Raw genomic sequence first — 7295 nt, forward strand, 5'->3', positions numbered from 1 at the left:
TGTGTATTGATCTACATTGGGAGAAAGATCCTTTTTTGTAAATGTTTTTATTTCAATTTCCTTTATCATTTTATATATAATAAAGTTGTTATTGTTTTTAAAACTTGCCTGTCTTGTCATCAAAGTACCTGACCCCCAGTCACGCCAAAATAATCAATTTGCATTAAAATCAGGCAATTAAAATAAATAATTAACCAATTACCGATATAACATAAATGGTGAGGAAACCGTTACCAAATTGAGCGTGACACTTGTTTGAAGATTGGCTTAGGATAGGAAGGAGTAGAGGTGCGTGTTCAACCAGTCTTAGGACTGACGACCTTATTATAATGAACATTAAAAAGAAAACGAAGTTAATTTCGCCAATTACAGACCAAATTTTTTGTAATTGGCGAAATTAACTTCGTTTTCTTTTTATTTGGATACGAATATAGGCGAGATTAGCTTCTTAACACACATGATGAACATTAATTTAAGGAAATTGTAGCAGCTAGTAAAAAATTACGCACACGATAATATAATTAAATTTATTGTTTAAGGAGCAGTTAAAGCGTACACAGGTTTTCATCTGGCTAATTCTACATCTAGATGTGGCCATAAAGTTTTCTCATTTGGCAAACTAATGTTAGATAGTTAGCTCTCTTTTACGCCCGTGGAGAAAGTACGACGTTTTATTTAAAACTTAATTGGCACGAGCAGTAGTTTTGCGTTGTAGGAGAGGGATTTATACTGAATGCCCTTGTATGTTTCAACTTTTAATTAGCACTCTTAAAAATGCGAGAAACGGAAAGTTAATTGCTGAGTTTTTTGGTTTTCAAACAAACACATAAACAAAAAAAACTAGGGGGGCGATGATGTACTGAAATACGAGTGTACAATAATCACCGGAGTTTTTCATGAGCAATTCGCATAAAGGTTGAAAAGTTTTAAGCAACACAATGTACAGGGCCTTAAACGAAGTCTGCCTTGGAGATAACACAACTACAGTCTCGAATTATACTTGTAAAATAATCCTTTATTGGGATGAGTTATACAGATAGAAGAGTGATACTTAGTTTGTATAAAGAGAAACAGGCAGATATAGAGCTGGGGCAGCAACATAGGGAAGTAAAAATTAGGCAGGGAGTCAGACATGGATGCACACTGTCACCGCTACTTTTTAACCTATACATCGAAGACGCATTCAGTATTATTAATGACAGTACAACTGTAGGGATAGCTATATAGGGACGAAAGATTAGTATGCTTAGATTTGCAGATGATATAGCAGTATTAGCATCTTGCAAGGAGGAGTTAGAGATAGCTTTAAATAAAATGGATGCGGTATTGATAGACAGTTCTGTATGAAAATAAATAAAAGTAAAACAAAAATATCGGTATGCATGGGAAGAAAATGTAAGGAAAGAGCGAATATCACGACAGGAGACGACGAATTAGAAGAAGTGGCTGATTTTAGGTATCTAGGAAGTTCGATAAGTCAGAACGGAAGAAGTAGTAGGGATATAAAGTAGAGGATAGCGCAGGTCGAGCCGCCTTCAATACAAAGAAGTCACTTGTATGCTCGCGAACGGTTAATTTTGAAATTCGAAGCAGATTGTTGAGGGTGTATGTTTGGAGTGCGGCGTTGTACGGGTGCGAAACATGGACAGTGCGGAAAAGAAANCATATAAAGCATGTAAGTAGGTAAGTATTAGGTGAATACAGACTAGGGTTGCCACCTTTTCAGGCTTTAAAGTATTTCTCGACTAAAAGGTTAAAAAAAAAGTACTCGGCATAAAAATAAAGTATTTTACTTTTTGTTTTTAAAAACATATTTTTTGTGTTTACTTAAGGCCTTAAATAAAGTATTTTTGCGTACTTTATTTGACTTGTAAAGTATAACGTACGCACAGTCGAAATAGAGTAAAGGTCTAACGAAGGAAGCTGGCGAGCGGTCGCGCAGGTACCTGCCCATTTATGACCTATTTGGGTAAGTCACTTGGAGCCGATACACAAATAAGCTTTCAGTAGGTGTAAATTCTAGTATTAATACAGATGAGACAGTAGTGTACTAGAAAATAATGTAAAAACATGACTTATCAAGAAGAAAAAAAAAACCTATTGCTTTTGTTTTATAGTTAGTTTTCACATTCAGTCTCATCATGGGAATCTCTATCACTGTCACCAACATCAACAATTAGTTCTTCTGTTTGTATGTCTATTACTTGCTCAATGATCCCTACTTTTAAATATTTAATCTACGCCCCTGATAGGAATACTGAAGAAAGAGGGCTGCAATCTTTATACCTAAAGCTGCCTACTTTTGCCACCGCGCATCCACGCCATTTTAAAATTACCGCCAGCTTCCAGCGTCAGGCCTGTACAATACTTTATAATAAAGTACGGGTGGCAACCCTAATACAGACTATGGTATATTCGAATTTATAATCCTTCTCTGTTCGCTAAAACATTATAAAGCTCATAATAAAAAGGTCGGTTGTAGTTAAAAAGAGCAATAAAAAGCTGTACTGAACGTTTTTAGGTAATTTTGATGAAAATCTCAGTCGCGTCCCTTTTATATTGTTCAGTGTCTATTTGTAGAAGGAGCGAACATGTTCCCATGCCATTTTATTAAGCGTGCGACATTTCACCCGATACTGATACCACTTTAACGAATTGGGAATAGGATTTTTTTGTGCGGTAAATACACGTGAAAAAGTGGGTACCTTTGAAGTTTGAAAGATTCAAACGAACATTGCTCTGGTTTCAAACATCCATTTCGATGCTCGCTGCATGAAAGCAAATCGAATGAAATACTGAAAGGGCGAAACGAAACAAGGAATATAAAATGATCACACATACCTCTATATATACATATGTGTGTGTGTAGTTTCGAAAATACCCATTTACTTGTGCTAAATTTTAGTGGAGGTTTTTATTGCATTCTAGATTCTGTTGAAAATTACACTAACCAATGCAGTTTCTCGCATAAAAATTACTGTGATATTCATTGTCTTCTCCTCCGTTTAGACATAATATGGTTTTATCGTAGTTGTAAGCTCGAGGTCGTAACGACTTTATTTACATCTATATATGCATGGTACATTATCTGCGAGTATTACATTGTACTCGTCTAAAGAAAGGACGTGTATCGTTGTTCTTATATAAAAGATCGTAGAGATTCTCCACATTGTACCCGAATCAAATTCAAATTCAACTCCCCTTTAGTACATTATAGCAAGTTACCTGCAGATCACAATCAGGGACACCATTTCCACTATAGCCTAACCTAAACCCTTAATGCATAACACTCCTTCATGATTCATTGTATTTCATTCTTATTCCATAGCAGGACAGAATCGTGAGTGAGCATCATCATCATCATCATAAGGTCGTCAATCCCTTAGTCTTAACTGGTTGGACATGCACCTCCACTCTATCCTATCCTGAGCCAATCTTCGCATTTCCCTAAAATTGGAACAACCCATATCCTTAACTATTTGCGAACAGTAATCCAATCTAGATCTACCTCTACCCCTCCTAACTTCCGTTTCGGCCTCTAATAGGTCTCTGACTAGATCTTCATACCTGAGAAGGTATTCTACCCACCTATCTCGCCTATTTCTTATTGATATCCATAGAGTATTATGTTCTTCTGTTCTTTCTGATACCTCTTCTTTTTTAACCTTCTTTATTCACGGTATCCTCATCATTTGCCTGTAACACCAAATTTCGAACGCTTCTAATCTACATCGCCGTGCTCCATACATACACCTTTAACAACCTTTTTCGAATTTCTAAATTAACCGTTCGCGAGCATAGAAGTAACTCCTTTCTATTGAAGACGACTCGATCCTGCGCTATCCTCTGCTTTATATCCATATTGCACCTACCCCTACTGCACTTATTGATGACATCCCCCGAGGTAGTCCCCTTCCGGACATCCAGAGGGGGACTAGTTTACGTTCCGAGTGCCAGAGGACGCCATCGTTTTGTCCTTCGTGAGCAAATTATTAATAATGCGTTATGCGAACAACAGAATATTAAGGAATTGTTCCTTCCGACTTTTATTCAGACTTCTAACAGCCAACAAACAGTCGTAATACTCAGAGTGATTTTGAAATAAGCAGTAAGATTGTATGAGGTGATGATGGGGCACTATAAAACAAGGAAATTAAGTAAATGTTTGGTGGTTCGAAAAAAACATATTTGAAAGTACAGACAAAGACTAGTCCGACCCTGGTAGAATCACGCTGAGAAATATGACATTGCAACACCACAACACGGATACTGCTATTTAGCAGTATCCGTGTTGCATTTCTTTTGTATTTTTACTCATGTAGGTATTGTTAGTTATTTGTCAGATTAGATTAAGTGTGATTGGTTATGTTTGTTTACAGCCAGCCCAGAGTAGTACTTTGGTCTTTTAAAGTAAGACAATGTGTCAGTGACACAGGTTAATGGGGAATAAGTAGCATTATTGCGTTGACCACTGCGTGAGTTTCTAGAACTATTAATGTTTACAATTAATTGTCATCGCGATGGACGTCTAAATATTATTATGTGTAGTAGTAAGGTACTTACTTTTCTAGTTTTACAACCGTCACTGTTTAAAGTTTTCATCTATATATTGTAGTTGTTATCGCAATTTTTCTGTACGTTGCCAATTCACGCCCAGGACCGGCTTCGCAATATAACTTCGTCTGGTTTTCTTACAATTTCTTTTTGTCAGTTAGCGCTCTGGTTTAATCACCATGCAATTCCTCATTGCATCTTGTAAACGTTTTTCAAAGCTTTCTACTTATTTCAAAAACACCCTGAAGCGAATGAAGCAAAACGAAGTAAGCTTTCAACTTCAACATTGAGTTTTTGAGACTCTTATATACTGCACTGTAGCTTAATTATAATTTTTGTAATAACAGTCGTTTTGTGCACCTCTTTTTCACAATCACAGTTCCTCTTTGTAATCACTAAAGTAACAACTTTCGTTAGCACCGATTTATGAATTATTAGGTAGGAAGAACAAATTAGTAAATCCCACGTTTGCATGTCCCATACAATCAGATTATCCCCACATCATTTAACTTTAAAATTCAAACGGAAAAGGATAATGAGGGACAGATTTACCAATTGGGTTGTTTAAAACACAACCTTTTAATGTACCTATTTACTCTCTTCTTGTATTTTCGAGCATTACATTTTCTGGGTTTCTCATTTATTTAAATTGGCGTTTCAAAATGCAGCCTTTTTAAAGAAGTGGCCGTGAAATATGCCGTAGAATTACAGTAGATAATCTAGATCGAGTATGTGTGCTTAAGAGAAACAGAGAACGAATGATGTAGGTTACTGACGCTGACTACTGGAACATTTACTTTCGTTATCAGAAAAACGATTTGTATTTCATTTAATCTAAAAATATTGGACAGTCATCCACCAGAGAATGGTTAATTTGGCAATCTATGAACAGGATGAACAAAGTTTCCATTTTGAAAATAAAACTGACATTGACTGCTTTATATTTACTTTGTTTAAAAGTTGTGTTTATAAACTATGCTCTATGGATATGAATATGAATTCAAAAAGCTTCAAAGCTGCTCATCAGGATCAGGATGGTTTGTTGTGCTTCAAAAATTAAAGCAGATCTAAACCAAATAATTTTGCAGCACGGCTCTGTAGGGGTGCGAAACGTGACTTGCTCGTTGAACGCTGTTTAATGGCAGCAGTTAGGTTGGTCAGTCTTCTATCGGAACTGTACGGCGTGATGATGAGATCTAGTATGTGGTAAATTGCTCTCCGCGTCTGGAAATTTTAAAAGAATATTGACTACCAGGAGTTTTTTATTCTGCTTGGTTACGTGCCTTAGGTTCAGACAACCTACATTCTTATTAAAATGACCTTGACGGACATTATTAAATTTTTTATAGATGGCGTACGCATTTAATACAATTTCTTAAGTAATAGATTAGAATAATTTTATGAGATGCATCCCTGATGGGACGCGGTATAACGAGAATTGAAGTTCAGCAGATTTTTTTCATATTAATTTGTTACGTCCTTTTAGGTGGTTAGCCAGCTCGCTCGTTCTCCGAACACAAGAGTCGTTGGCATTCAGCGGTTGTGGGAAAGTTGTCAGCTACCAAAATTACATAAAAAGGAAAATGTCCTTTTAAGCAGAGCTTTCGAGCACGTTCTCTTGGCCTTTGATGTGTTACTGAAAAAGAAGGTTAACATATGAAATGAACACGACTGAAACTGGCCTGCTGTTAAAGTCAACGAGTTTAAAATTTATAAGTAAAAGGTCGTGATCAAAAACCTCGTGTTGAAAATTCGCTTTCATTTACAATATTCGTCAAAAGGGGACGTTGAAAGATAATATTTTTACGTTTTAGTCGGAAATGTGTTTTGTACCCACCTTAAAATAAGCTACTCCGTCGAATGTCAACGATATAACGATATGTTATACGAAGACCGATTGAAAAGTTTTTATATTAAAAAATTATTTGAATTAACTACACAGGGTATCTCTAAAATAAGTAGTAGGATTTGGAAGGTGTTTACGAGGGCGGTTCAATAAGTACCCGTGTTTGAAGACAGGGGACGTTGCTGAGGGAAATTGGTGTTGTCATCGTGTGCTTCCATCTATCAAACCAAGCCAAAACGAATTTCAGACTGATTGATAGGTTAGTTTGGATTTGGCAGCCATTCGACTGAGACGTGTTTCAGTATTTTCGCTAAGATGGAAAAAGAGCAGTATCGTTCGGTAACTCGCTTTTTGTTTTTGGATGGGAAAAATGCGAGGAGATGAAAGCAAAGTTGGATACTGTTTATGGAGACATTTCGCCATCTACGACCATAGTTGATATTGCTTCAACGAATTTAAACGTGGGCAAAGGTCGGTTTTTGGTAGGAGCGATCAGGAAGCCTGGCAAACGTTGTTACCGAGGCAATTATTTTACGGAATTTTTAGGAAAAGGAAGAATTATCACTGGACAATACTACAGTGAGTTATTGGACCGCTTCGACAAAAAATTGAAGGAGACACGGACGCATTTGACGAAAAAGAATGTGCGTTTTCAACACGAAAACGCACCGGCACATTCATCAGTTGTTGCCGCCAAAATGCATGAATTACGTTATGAATTTGCTGCCGCACACCCCATACTCACTCGATTTGACTCCCTGCGACTTCATCTTGTTCCCTACTATGAAGAAATGACTAGCGAGAAATAAATTTAGCTCAAACGAGGAAGTCATCGCCGAGACAGGGGGGATTTTGGAGAGTTCGACAAATCTTATTTTTTGGAGGGGTAAAAAAA

This window comes from Agrilus planipennis, unplaced genomic scaffold (assembly GCF_000699045.2).
Source record: "Agrilus planipennis isolate EAB-ADULT unplaced genomic scaffold, Apla_2.0 scaffold9, whole genome shotgun sequence".
In the NCBI taxonomy this organism is placed as follows: domain Eukaryota; kingdom Metazoa; phylum Arthropoda; class Insecta; order Coleoptera; family Buprestidae; genus Agrilus; species Agrilus planipennis.